Source organism: Sphaerodactylus townsendi, linkage group LG12 (assembly GCF_021028975.2).
Source record: "Sphaerodactylus townsendi isolate TG3544 linkage group LG12, MPM_Stown_v2.3, whole genome shotgun sequence".
Classification (NCBI taxonomy): Eukaryota; Metazoa; Chordata; class Lepidosauria; order Squamata; family Sphaerodactylidae; genus Sphaerodactylus; species Sphaerodactylus townsendi.
In genome coordinates, this window is record NC_059436.1 from 44,708,082 (window position 1) to 44,722,275 (window position 14,194).

At 44.8% G+C, this 14,194-nt stretch overlaps 1 protein-coding gene across 1 annotated transcript in view; it reads right to left on the reverse strand.

Moving 5' to 3' along the window:
• The window catches only part of BRINP1 (BMP/retinoic acid inducible neural specific 1), a 113,671-nt gene that overhangs the window by 62,851 nt on the left and 36,626 nt on the right, over positions 1 to 14,194 (reverse strand). The window lies entirely within an intron of this gene.

Genomic DNA, 14,194 nt, shown 5'->3' on the forward strand with positions numbered 1-14,194 from the left:
AGGACACACACAGTGGGGAAAAAGCCACACGAGGGAGAGACCAGCTCCACCAACCAACCTCCCCAGCTGTGAGCCACATATTGTATGGCAAAGAGCCACATGTGGCTCACGGGCCACAGTTTGGCTGCCCTTGAGATATAGGCATAGCATACAAGCATACAAGACTGACATTCCATCTTGGTCCATTCAGCTTAGTACTATCTGTCACTAGCTCTCCAGAGACCTATCTGAGATCCTTGTCCAGGAGATACCATGAATAGGACAGTGTCACTGAGCTTGCCCAGACTGCTCAGATTGGAGCAGATATCCAGGATGTATGGTAGAAAGGGATAAACTATAAGTGCAGATTCTAGGGATTGAACCTAAAACCTTCTGTGTGCAAAGCATGTGTTCCGCCACTGACCAGCCCCCTACTGATAGCAAGCACCAGTTGATAAGACACAAAGCACAGGTGTATTCTGTTGGGCCCTTTCCACACGGGGTTAAAACCAGCGGCCCAGGGACGGAAAAACACAGGTTCCTGGGGTGCTGTTCGCACAGGCGCCGCTGCTGCAATGCAGCAACCCTGTCCTGTGCAGTCCCGAGCGGTGCAAAGGCACCGCTTTCCAGCTCCCTGAGGGAGGTTTTTGGAAAGCGCCGCCATAGCGTCGGTGCAGTGCAAACAGCCCCATGCAAAGATGCCGCTTTCCTTCCCCCCCCCACCTCATCCTCCAGCGTCAGTCTGGAGGGCTGCTAAGACCTGCCCACGCTGCCCTTTGACCCCTGGAGGTCGAAGGGCAGCATGGGCGGGTTTCTGCAGCCCTCCAGACTGATGCTGGAGGACGAGGTGAGTGGGGGGGGGAACGCAGAAGAGGTGACTCCGCATGGGGGCAGCTTGCATGCTCCCGTGTGAATGGCCCCCTCCCCTCCACCGGCATAATTTCTGCCGGTGGAGAGGTACCCTTTCTGCCGTGCGGAAAGGGCCTTGGCCAGGATAGGGACAGCTTTCTCAATCATTCGTTGTCTGCGTCAAGCCTTGACTAGTCCCTGCCATGTCTCCCAGATGGGATGTGGCATCTGCGACTTTAGGTTATGCGAACTGTTAATTGCTCTTCTCTGGTAATTTTTGCATTCCCCCGAATCACTGTTTTGTTTGCAGGTGAGCTTCAAAAGACAAAGGTTTCCCCAACAGAAAGATAAGGAGATGGTTTGTCTGGGAACCTTGCAAGGCTTTGAGTAATGGCGAAAGAGGCTGGATTGCTTTGCAACAGGTGGGAGGAGTGGAACTGCCTATCTTGGGGGATTTAGGTGCCAAATATAGTTTTCCGTAAAGATCCTTATCACGTAACATAGCCGAAGCCTGTCTTTCAACAAATGGATTTCATTATCAGTTGAGTCTGATTATTGGACGGAGCAGGGACACAACAGTCTGATTCATTAAGGCTGCTTGTTGATGACCTATTTATAGGCTACATGCCCATACAAGAATTCCCTTAACACCAGACATCTGGGATCCACAGAGCATCCTCAGGAGCTAAAAGAACCATCTTACAGTGCTGGAAGTCACACATTTTCCCTTCAGTATGCTAGTGGGTCAGTGATGGGCTTGAACTTTACACAGAAGAACCGTCATTTCCCATGGGAACGCTAAAGAGCCAGCACCTTCCACCGAAGGGTTAAGGAGCCATCACTTTCCATGGGAGGGATACTTCCAGAACTTGATTTCATATGGCGTGCCTTGAAAGGATCACACAGCAATGCCTCATGGTTTGCAGTATCTAGCTCCTGCCATTTGTAAGCTTCACATCAACTCTCCTTCTGTATTATTCCTCTCTTTCCTTTCCTTTTTCCCTTCTTTTTCTCTAACTTCTCTCTGTCTGCTTTGCAGCCTGACAGCTGTCTACTGCTGCAGGGTGGCATGGTCAGGACCAGTGGTGGGATCCAAAAAATTCAGTAACAGGTTCCCATGGTGGTGGAATTCAAACTGTGGTGTAGCACCAATGGGGCTGGGCGGGGCACGGCGAGGGCGTGGCCAGGCATTCTGGGGGCGGGGCATCCCTGGGCGGGGCTGTGGCAAGGACGCAGCCGCTGCACCAGTCCTTGGGCAGGAAACGAATGCACGCAGGCTAGACTGCTTCAAGTTCTGCGCACTACTGCTGAGAGGAGGGCGTAACTAAGGCAAAAATCACGTGGCAAAATCACCAATTAGTAACCCCCTCTTGGCACACACAAATAATTAGTAACCTACTCTCAGGAACCTGTGAGAACCTGCTGGATCCCACCTGTGATCAGGACGGAGGGTGAGCATACTGGGATTGCTTTTCTACTGATTGGTCCTTGCATTCAAAAACACGAACAAAAATACAAAGCAAAGAGGCTTTCAGCTTACTTATGGCAAAATACTATACACGTCCAACTAATTTTTGTAGGTTTGGCCAGGGGAAAAATGAAGACGATCTACTGTATTTTAGAACACACACAATATAATTCTTTGAGTGCTGTATTTTGAAAAAAATATCTTCAACAGCATCCTTAATCTGCAGATAAAATCTGTCTTTGACTCTGAGATATGGATAAATGCATTACCTATAGGATATCTTTGTTTACTTTGGCAGCCTGTACAATTTGAGATAATTTCATACAATCGATTGCTGTTCCTTGCCACAGAGACCATTTAATATAATTGCTACTCTGAATTTCACTTAAATCTAGCTTAATCTAAATATGGTCCAGGATTGGCCAATTGACCAGTTTAAAAGATTTGCTCAATTGACTGGTCAGACACTGGTCAAGTGTTCTTAAAACTCTGACTTGATTAGAACAACAAAAAAGAGGCTACTTTAATCATCAGTGATTGGTACTTATACTAATTGCAAAACAAATTAGCTCACTGTTGCTAAGATATAAGTGTAAAAACAGTAAGGAATTAATTCAGAGTTAAGGCAAATTTTCTACAAAACATGAATAACACACTGAAGAGTTCTTTGCCTTTTACCCTAAAACCTCAGCCTATAATTTAGAAGTTAAAAGAAATAAAAGTGAAAGTAGGCTCAAAAATAAAGTAGCTGCCACATTTTTTTAAAAAAAGCAAAAACAAATCAGTTGTGTGTGTACATCTACTTGACTGGGCATGTCTTGATTAATTGCATTAAAAGATATTTAAATCACAGACAATATATAACAATGTATGCAGAGAAAAGATCAAGGCAATATTATATAATTTAACCAAAGAAAATTAAGAATAAGAAAGGATATAATGTAGCCTATACAAACACCCTCAACAGTCAAAATGAGTTAATTAAGCCGATTATTCATATTACCATATTAATAGCCATTTTTGGTTTTCGAAATCACAGAATTACAGAAGTTTTCATAATGCTTTCAACATTCTGGGATTTTCACTGTACGAGTTTTTAAGACTGTTCCGTTAAGCAGGTTTCAGATCGACATCCTGATTCCTAGGTAGGATCCACAAGTGACTGGGTGTAGCAGCACAACAACTTTCCCCTCTTGGTTTTCCATAATTATAATAATACAATATACAATGATGTGCAGGGGCAGCATCACAGTAGCTTTACAGAGTGAAACAACTGTAGCCAGAACATTTGCATTGTATCCAGACTATCCCTCAAGGGCAGCCCCATGCAAAATGCCTTACAGTAGTCCAGTTTTGAGATTACTGCAACATGGATCAGCATAGCCAGACTGAGCAAGTCAAGATTTTTCTTATGTTCTTATGTTTTTATGTTCTTATGTTCTTAAGATAAGGTTCCAGAATGAACGCAGATAATGTATGGCACTTATCGCCCAATTAACTTCTCTTTTCACCAGAAGAGAAGGCTCTAAAAGCTTTCTTAAACTCTTAATAGATTCATCCAAAGATCATTGAGACCTATGTGGGAAGTGAGGGGCGGGGTGCAGTAAGATAAGCTCTGTCAGAGTTAGTTCCCTGTTGTATGCATGGGATGGAAGACTTCCCCTTTGTCCTTCTTTACAACATCAGAATGAAATTTTATGAAGGGAAGGTGTTGCCCTCAAGGTGGCATTCTTGTCTTCATTGAAACATCATTGAACTATATGAAGTCAAGTGACCAGTCAATATTTGGCCTTTTCCACACAGGAAAAAAACGGTCCCTGGGGTGCTGTTCGCACAGGAAGTGCTGCTGCATCGCAGCAGTGCTATCCTGGCTCCCCCCAAGCGGCATGAAGGCACCACTTTTAAATCTCGCTCGATGAGCGAGGTTTTTTAAGTGGCATCTTTAAGCTGACGCAGTGCGAACTGCTGCATCGGTGGGAAGACGCTGCTTTTCCCCTCCCCTCCCCTCCACTCCCCTCTTCTTCCAGTGTCACTCTGGAGCGCTGGAGTGACACGCCCACACTTCCCTCCGACCCCTGGAAGTCAGAGGGTAGCTTGGGCGTGTCCCTCTAGCCAGTGGTGGGATCCAAAAATGTTAATAACAGGTTCCGATGGTGGTGGGATTCAAACAGTGGTGCCGCCGCACACATGCACCTCCAGTCCCTATTGGGCAGGGAGGTTGCTTTAGTAACCCCTTCTTGGCACTCAGAAAAAATTAGTAACCACTTCTAGAGAAGTAGTGAGAACTGGTTGGATCCCACCTCTGCCTCTAGCCCTTCAGAGTGATGCTGGAAGAAGAGGTGAGTGGAGGGGACCGCATGGGGAGAAAGTTTGGGCTGCTCGAACACTATGGTGCGAACAGTCCCCGAGCCTCCACCGGCATAACTTATGTCAGTGGAGGTTTGTTTCCGCCACTGTGCCGAAACAGCCTTTGATTGATCAAGTCAGGGGCAAGCTAGCCACAACTTGGCCCCATCACTGTATTGTGTTTTTATGACTTGGTTTTCAGCTTTGTATGATTAGATATAGTGCATTTTTTGGTGGGTAACTGACTTTGGTTGTGAACAAATTAACATGGCAGACCGAATGTTTTAACAATAAAGGAGATGGTCATATGACTTATGGGGAACCAATGAGTTCTCATTGATGGAATGGCTCACTGCGTGCGGATCCTACTGAGGACGATGAGAAGAGGTCATCCGCCTGTATTAAAAAGTGAAATAAAAATAAAATATAGGGAATCTAAACAAGGTCTCTTCATTTGCTTAACCCCGCAAACCCATAATGAAGAATGCAGTTTAATACAAAAGGGAGCCAGCAGCCTTTAAGTGAGCTATATCTTAGAACTGACTTTTTTGGCAAGCACAATTTCAGTAATCTACCGCCCTCCATAGCTCGAAGTTTAAGGCCGTAATTTAGGATATAGTACCTTGTCCTTGAGAAGATTAAGAAACCCCTTACCTCAGCCTCTCGGAGGCCATTCACATTACCACCTCTCTCTATTGCTTTTGCAGTTTTCAGTCATATGCTGATATTGAGCTGAATCATGATAGGCTGAAGCTGCCACCCGAAGGCTGATTGGCACACACCGATTGGAGCTTGAGAATTAGGCATGAGCAGCAACAATGAAAATGATCATAAGTTTCAAGTTTGGTTTATTTTAACCTGGAAATCCTTCTGCTTCGATCAGTTATTGCTGAAAACAACCATGTTAAAAAAAGACCTGAACCCAAGATTTTTCAGATCTCTTCCCTACCACCCTTGGTATTTCTCAAACCCTTGGGAGGCTTGCAAAACAATGCTGGATAGGAGATCTCTGTGCTCAATGCATGGAGATATCTCCGTCCCTCCCTATCTTTCTGCTGGCTCCAAGTCCATGTGGCTAGGTACATAGGTGTGAAACTCGCGCCGCTCCAGATGTTATGGACTACAGTTCCCATCATCCTCTGCCAGCATGATGCTATCAGGGGATGATGGGAACTGTAGTCCATAACATCTGGAGGGGCGCAAGTTTCACACCTGTGGGCTAGGGGAATGATGTGTGTGCAGGGGAGGAGGGATGCTATTCGGCTTTTTTTTGGGCTTCAGGTGTATTCGGCTTTTTGAATAAAAGAAAAACCTGAAAAAAGCTGATATGGCTTTTTCAGGTTGTTTCTGTAATTTGGGTTTACTGAATCACCAAGCCTATTTAACATTAAATCAAGATTAATTAGATTGCCACTTACTGGCTGTAGGCATGAGATCGCCACCATGACAAAACAAAGTTCAGGTCAGTGTAACCCAATGTTAGGACCAGAACGTTGTCAATGAAAAGGTTCAAGGCACATGGCTGTGTCCAGTAGTGGGATCCAAAAAATTTAGTAACACGTTCCCTTGGTGGTGGGATTAAAACAGTGGCATAGTGCCAATGGGGCTGGGCGGGGCACAACAGAGCGTGGCCGGGCATTCCAGGGGCGGGGCATTAATAATTTCTCTGTTACTGTAAAAAACTCTTACTGTTAAAAAAAGTTCCTAATTTCCAGCTGGTATCTTTCTGTCCATAATTTAAACTCATTATAGCAAGTCCTATTGTCTACTGCCAACAGAAACAACTACTTCTCCTCTAATTGACTGCCTGTCAAATACTTAATACTTTCAAATACTTAATTTTGTTTCTAAAAATCAAAAGAAGGATACTTTCCTTAAACAAGGAACTTTACCTTTATGATTTTTGGAGCTAATGGAATTTCTAATGGAAAAGCAGACCCAATTAGTAACCCCCTTTCGGCACACACAAATAATTAGTAACCCACTCTTGGGAACTGGTGAGAACCTGCTGGATCCCACCTCTGGCTGTGTCCCTTATATCTCTTAACAGGGCATACAGTTGTACATAGTGCCCATAAGTTTATTTCTGTATGGTTTATTCAGAACTGTGAGCCCTGTTAAGAGATATAAGGGGTATAGCCATGTACTGCTAGCCTTTTACAGTGTAATTGTTCTAGGCACGGTACCTCCAGCTGGTGCTCCTCCACTCTTTGCAGCCTCTCGGGGAAAAGGTTTTTTTTAAGGGATTAGACCTGTGAACTGCTTGATACTATATGTACAGAGACATTGGAGCCTCTTCAGGCATAGAATAGGGATGTGTAACAGCTCTTTTGATGCACAGGCAGTATAAAGCTTCAGGATTGGCTTAGATTAGCCTGTTACTGAGCAGTAGCTCTGTTTTCCAAAAGTTCAGTAGAAGCAGTGGCGTACCTGCCTAGGGACAGGGGGTACCCTATGTCCCCGGGCACCCCACATTTGGTCACATGGGGGGGCACCATTTCAGGGTCATTTGTGTGTTTCTTAAAATTTTTAGTGTTTTTTTACGTTTTGGCCGGCAGGGGGCGCATTTTTAAGGCTAGCGGCCCAGAATTTCAGGGTATCACCCAGAGACTGTCCTGATGATACCACCCAAGTTTGGTGATGTTTGGTTCAGGGGAAACAAAGTTATGGACCCCCAAAGGGGGTGCCCCATCCCCATTGTTTTCAATGGGAGCTAACATGAGATGGGGGCTACCCATTTGAGGGACCATAAATTTGGTCCCCCTGAACATAACTTCACCAAACTTGGGTGGCATCATAGGAATAGTTACCAGATGATACCCTGAAATTTTGGTGTTACTAGCTTTAAAAATACACCCCTTACAGTCACCCCAAGAAATTTGCCCAAGATTCTTTGTTTTGCAGTGACTTTGCTCCATTGTAGCCAATGGGGAATTTCTGAGTGTGCAAAAAATCATTGTTTGGTCATGGTGGGGGAGGGTGACCGCCCATGCACTGGGCCAGGGGAGGGGGCACCAAACTCAGGTTTTGTCCCCGGGCACCAGTTTGTCTAAGTACGCCCCTGAGTAGAAGTCAACAGAAATAAAGAGCTAGGAACATCTTTCCTACAAGAAAAAAACTAAAAGGCCTGGGACTCCACAATTTAAGAAGAAGAGTTGGATTTATATCCCCCCTTTCTATCTTGCAAGGAGACTCAAAGGGGCTCACAAACTCCTTTCCCTTCCCCGCTCACAACAAACACCCTGTGAGGTAGGTGGGGCTGAGAGAGCTCCCGCAGAGCTAGGACTAGCCCAAGGCCACCCAGCTTCATGTGTTGGAGTGTACAGGCTAATCTGAATTCCCCAGATAAGCCTCCACAGCTCAGGCGGCAGAGTGGGGAATCAAACCCGGTTCAAACTCCACCTGCTCTTAACCACTACACAACTGCTGTAAAAACACGACTGGGGGTGAGTGGTTAAGAGCAGCAGACACAAACCATGTTTGTTTTTTAACTTTTCCACTTTAATAAAGCTGCTATAAAAATGCAATAAAATGCAATATTAAATACAAAATGCTTGTAAGGTGTGATATATAACACACAAACATGTAATACACAAGAGGACAAGACACACAAGAAGTGCTAGCCAGCCCCCTATTGGGCTTGATGGACTTATGCCACCGAAAAGGTGTGTGAGTCCAAAGCCCTGGTCACCAGCACATCTGGGCAATGGCCAAAAGGAAGCCAAGGGGAGAACAGGGATGTTGGTGTGGCATTCAGCACTGTGCCCCACAACTAGGAAGAACCGTGGTGGCCACATGCAGGTGGTCATCCCTCTGCCAGGGCAAGTGCCTTGTGGAGGGCAAATCCACTGGCACGGCATGGCACCAATGCCAACTGTGGGTTTATCCCTGCACTGGATGGGCCATTAGTCTTTCTTTGTCTTGTTCATTGGCCCTCTGAGGCAACTGGCTGCCAATTATGTAAAATGGGATGCTTGACTATAGACCATTATGACTCAACAGGGTTCTCGTGTTTTTATGATATGGTCCTCAGCCTGCTACCATATGTAAGAGACCTAGGATGAAAAGCAAGAGTATCAAGGTACACTTAGGTCGATTCCGCACTTGTGTTATCGACCTAAGTTTGAGCTGCGTTCGACCTAAGAGCTCCGCACAGCCACTGTGATCAACATGGTTTTGTACCAGCTTTGCCCCGTGTAATGGTCAAATTTCGGACTCCAGTTGGGAACTACTACTTTTTCAGGGAACCACGCTCAAACTCAGCGCGATTCCAGTAAAGTGCAGAATCTCTGGTGCCAGGAGTCCCCCATTCAGCCAATCACAGCTGGGTGTTTCGGGCATGCGTACTGCTGGCCAATCAAAAAATGCCACCTTCGTCCCTCCATTCCTGTGGCAGTTTTTTAATAACATGTGTGGGGATAGACGGAACATGGCCGTAGAACAGTGGCCAATCGGAACGGAGCGGCGAAGAGGCACAGGATGATTCCGCCCTCTGAGCTGGGATCAAGCTGGTTGCAGTGGGGAACAACAATGGCTTTGACCTAGGTCAGTACCCTTTTCAGGGAACTGTGTCGAACCTATTTTACTCATGTGCGGAATCGCCCTTAGTAGTGACCTCACAAACTGGTTCTATACCGCCTCAGAATTCCAGACATTGCATGAGTTCCAGACATTGCAGATTTTTATTCCACTTAAAATAAGACAGAGTTATATAAAGAAATATGGTTTGGTTCAACAAAATTTCCTCTCCAATTATTCCGCTGGGGAAAACTGGGAAAGCAAGGACAGTTATGTTTTAACCTTCACGAATGTGTGATCCTTCACAGACCATTTGTGGAAGAGGGTGGTCAGGACATAGGCCTTCTGATGGGACAGATGTTATCTCAAGTGGAAACAAAGAAGAAGAGGAGAAAGAGAAGTAGTTTTGAATTATACCTCACCTTTCTCTCCTGTAAGGAAACTCAACACATCTTACAAACTCCTTCCCTTCCTCCCCCACAACAGACACCTTAAAAGATAGGTGGGTTGAGAGTGTTCTGAGAGAATTGTGACTAGCCCAAGGTCACCCAACAGACTTCATGTGGAGGAGTGGAGAAACAAATCTGGCTCACCAAATAAGAGTCAGCCGCTCACGTGAAGGAGTAGAAAATCAAATCTACCCTGCACCCGTGGACGTCTACATTGGAACTACAAAACCCAGCATTCAGACTCGTATTAAGGAGTATGAAAGACACTGTCGGCTTAACCATCCTGCAAAATCTGCAGTAGCAGAACATGCTCTAAACAAAACTGGACATAACATTTTATTTGGAAACACTGAAATTGTGGACAACTCGGAAGGTTCCTATGTCAAACGACACAGGGAGGCCATTGAAATCCACAAACACCAAGAAAACTTCAACAAGAAGGAAGAGACTTTGAAAATTAACAAAACTTGGCTACCAGTAATTAAAAAACACCAGAATCAAAGGCCAGGGGCATGCTAGGTTCATGGACAATGGACTCCACCCAGACACAGTGTTTGCATTCACTAAGACTGTTGCTGCTGCAGGGAATGCAAATGTGAATCACACCTGGACTGAAAAACCCCACTCGCAATACAATGCACTCAACCACACCTTTGCCCAGCAACTTCCACCCAAACACTTACAGATTGATTCCCCACCCTAAGACATGGACAATATATACCCTACTAAACATTCCCTTCTAACTGGACACAGTATGTAACAGACTTCCCTCTGTGATACACCTCTGAAGATGCCAGCCACAAATGCAGGCAAAACATTAGAAACAAAATCTACCAGACCACAGCCACACAGCCCAGAAAACCCACCACAACCAGTTCCTTAAAAAGGTTTGTATGCCCAGCAACATAAAGAGGAGAATGTCACTGCCACATTCACTTAATTGGTTTCAATGATAAATTAATAATAATAATTAACTCATTGATTGCTTGAGTCAGCCACCAACTGACTTCCAAGCAGGGATTTCTCATGCTCCCTTATAAATATGCTCAGAACAGGAGATCTGGAGAACCTCCAAGGAAAAGAAGCTCTCATAAAATGAGTTGCTATAATTCAAAAATAGCTGGGAATACTGTAGTGGTGATGGTAGTACCCTGTTTCCCCGAATATAAGACATCCCCTAAAAATAAGACATAGTAGAGATTTTGCTGAAGTGCGAAATATAAGGCATCCCTCGAAAGTAAGACATAGCAAAGTTTTTGTTTGGAAGCATGCCCGATGAACAGAACACAGAAAAATAAGACATCCCCTGAAAATAAGACATAGCGCATCTTTGGGAGCAAAAATTAATATAAGACACTGTCTTATATTCGGGGAAACACGGTAGTAGCATAGACAAACAGGGCCAGGAAGAAACAGCAGGCGAAGGTCTTAGCTTCATATTGTTAGCCCTCCATAGTAAATAGGTTGGCAGCTATGTGAGACACAATGGTGGACTAGATAGACCACTGGTCTGAACCAGCTGGGCTCTTCTATTGTTCATAGTAGCAGTAGTAGTGGCAGTAAATAACATTCAAGTGTTTAGTGCAATATTCGGATTGTGTTCCAGAATGTACTTTCACTTACATATTTATATGCAGTTGCTCAATATGTACAGAAACCGGTCATTGTAACATAGATAAAAATTAGAACAAATGTGAGAGAAACCTTAAAAGTGCTGGACTCACTGGTGGACCATTTTCTCAGTTTGCAGAAGGACCCGAGTTCAGTTCCCAGCATCTGCATTTTCAAAACTTTGCAAGGGATTGAGAAAGACCTTTCTTTGTCATAAGAACCCAGTGAGTTTCTGTTTGGCAGAGCTCTATGGATCAGTGGTATGACTTGGTATGAGGCAGACCTGCAAGTACAACACCCAGAGGTGGGATCCAGCAGGTTCTCACCAGTTCCCGAGAGTGGGTTACTAATTATTTGTGTGTGCCGAGAGGTCCGCTTTTCCATTAGAAATTCTCTCTGTTGGGCTGTGTTAAAAACATGTTTCAGAAATATGGTCAAGTTCCTTGTTTAAGGAAAGTATATTTCTTTTGATTTCTAGAAACAAAATTAAGTATTTGAAAGTATTAAGTATTTGACAGGCAGTCAATTAGAGGAGAAGTAGTTGTTTCTGTTGGCAGTAGACAATAGGACTTGCTATAATGAGTTTACATTATGGACAGAAAGATACCAGCTGGAAATTAGGAACTTTTTTTAACAGTAAGAGTTTTTTACAGTAACAGAGAAATTATTAATGCCCTGCCCCCTGAATGCCCGGCCACGCCCCTGTCTTGCCCCACCCAGCCCCATTGGCGCTACACCACTGTGAATCCCACCCCCATGGGAACCTGTTACTAAAATTTTTGGATCCCACCACTGACACCTACAGGTTAGGCTGGGCTGCAGACCCCCAGGTTGTGGCTAGAGATCTTCTGCTATTAAATCTGTTCTCCAGGTGATACAGACCAGTTCTGGAGAAAATGGCCACTATGGAGAAGCTGTGGTGTTAGGGGTTGGTTTTATGCAGCAGGTCTGTACTTCAGTCCTTGACTTCACCAGTAAAATAACAGCAGGTGCTGGAAATGGTCTTCTGCACCCTGGTGGGATCCAAAAATTTTAATAACAGGTTCTGATGGTGGTGGGATTCAAACAGTGGTGCCGCTGCACACACGCACCTCCAGTCGCTATTGGGCAGGGAGGTTGCTTTAGTAACCCCTTCTTGGCACTCAGAAAAAATTAGTAATCACTTCTAGAGAAGTGGTGAGAACTGTTTGGATCCCACCTCTGATAGGTACCCTTTGTTACGTAATCAAAGCTTATACAAAATAAGACAAAACAACAACTTATGGTCATTTGTTCTTTCTGATTTTTTTTACTTCACTTTTTTTTTACTTCACTTTACTCCCTGGACTCTAAAGAAGAACTTAAGTCAAAGCAGGCAACTGGGGTTTCCAGTATTGGGTTTGGAAATTCTGGTGATTTGGGGGGTGTATCTGGAGAAAGGTTAGGGCTTGGGAAGGGGTAAGCAGGGTATAATGACATTGAGTTCTCCCTCCAAAGAAGCCATTTGGACCAGCATATCTACAGGACCGTCTCTCCCTATATCGCCCTGCTAGGCCCCTCCGCTCCTCGGAGGCGGACCTTCTGGTGATCCCTGGCCCCAAAGTGATCCGGCTGGCCTCTACAAGGGCCTGGGGTTTTACAGCCCTGGCCCCCACCTGGTGGAACAGGCTCCCAAGTGAGATTTAGGGCCCTGTGGGACATACAGAGTTTCCGCAGGGCCTGTAAAACGGACCTGTTCCACCAGGCATTTGGCCAGCCGGGATAACACCACACTTCTGTGATAAATATCTGGCCTCCTGTGGGTGCAAGAATGGAGAAGGGGAAACAATTTTAATGGCAATTTGAATTTTTATAATTCATATATGGTTCTTAACTGGGATTGGGTGTGAAATGGATTTTAACTGTTTTATATAATTGATGGACACCGCCCTGAGCCCTTCGGGGAAGGGTGGTATAGAAGTTTAATAAAATAAAAAAATAAAAAAATAAAAAAAATAGAGATCTGTTGTAATTCTTGGAGATCTCCAGGCCCCACCTGGAGGTTAGCAAACCTGCAGACAACACTGAGCAAGATTACCTCAGGGTCTGATTTAGTATAAAGCAGTTCCAGGTGTCTCAGAGCAACCTATTGTAAATAAATATCTCACATTCAGTAATACAAATTCCGACAAGGTTCCTGTTCCGTTTCAAGGCCACGGCTGCAAATTTTGCTCCTAAGTAAGTGACGCGCTTCTTCCAATTTGATAGCAGGAAGACAATCAAATCATCAAAATTAACTAGATCTCAGGGCAGGCCCTTTCTATATTTCACTCTGGGTTCAGAATAAATGGAGCGAGGGAATGCATAATGACACAGACTCAATTTCCTGTGCTCCACAAAGACTCCACCAGACCCACATAATGCTTGACACAATTTAAAATGCGCTTGCTGAGATTCGAGTCAGATGACCCCTTTTACAAGGATCGCCTACAGAAATTAAAATCCTTCTGCCTTCACTCTTGGAATACATCAGACAAATATGGACTACCTGTTGAGAACGTCTCTCTGTATCCATCTCTAATAATGCTGAGATCCATTGCAGAGGCAGAGATGTTGAGTGTCCTCTCGCCCTTTAAAGAGTAGCGTGCTTTATCTGCTGCCCTTAAAAAGAAGTCTCGGCTTTCTCCCCATCAACTGACTATTGATGATCTTCCACAGTTTGAATAACTGTTCTGCTTAAATGTGAACCGCTGATGGAAAATGTCCTACTCTTTCTGTGTCATGAGAAACAGAGGCATTTGCTAAGTCTCTCTGCAGGAATGCACAAGGGTATTTTTCTTCCTGTTAGTAAAAGGTAAAGGACAAATATAGGCATATATATTGGTTGCTGGGCAGTGGTGGATCCAAAAATTTTAGTAACAGGTTCCCATGGTGGTGGGATTCAAACAGTGGCGTAGCGCCAATGGGGCTGGGCGGGGCACAACAGGGGTGTGGCCGGGCATTCCGGGGGCGGGGC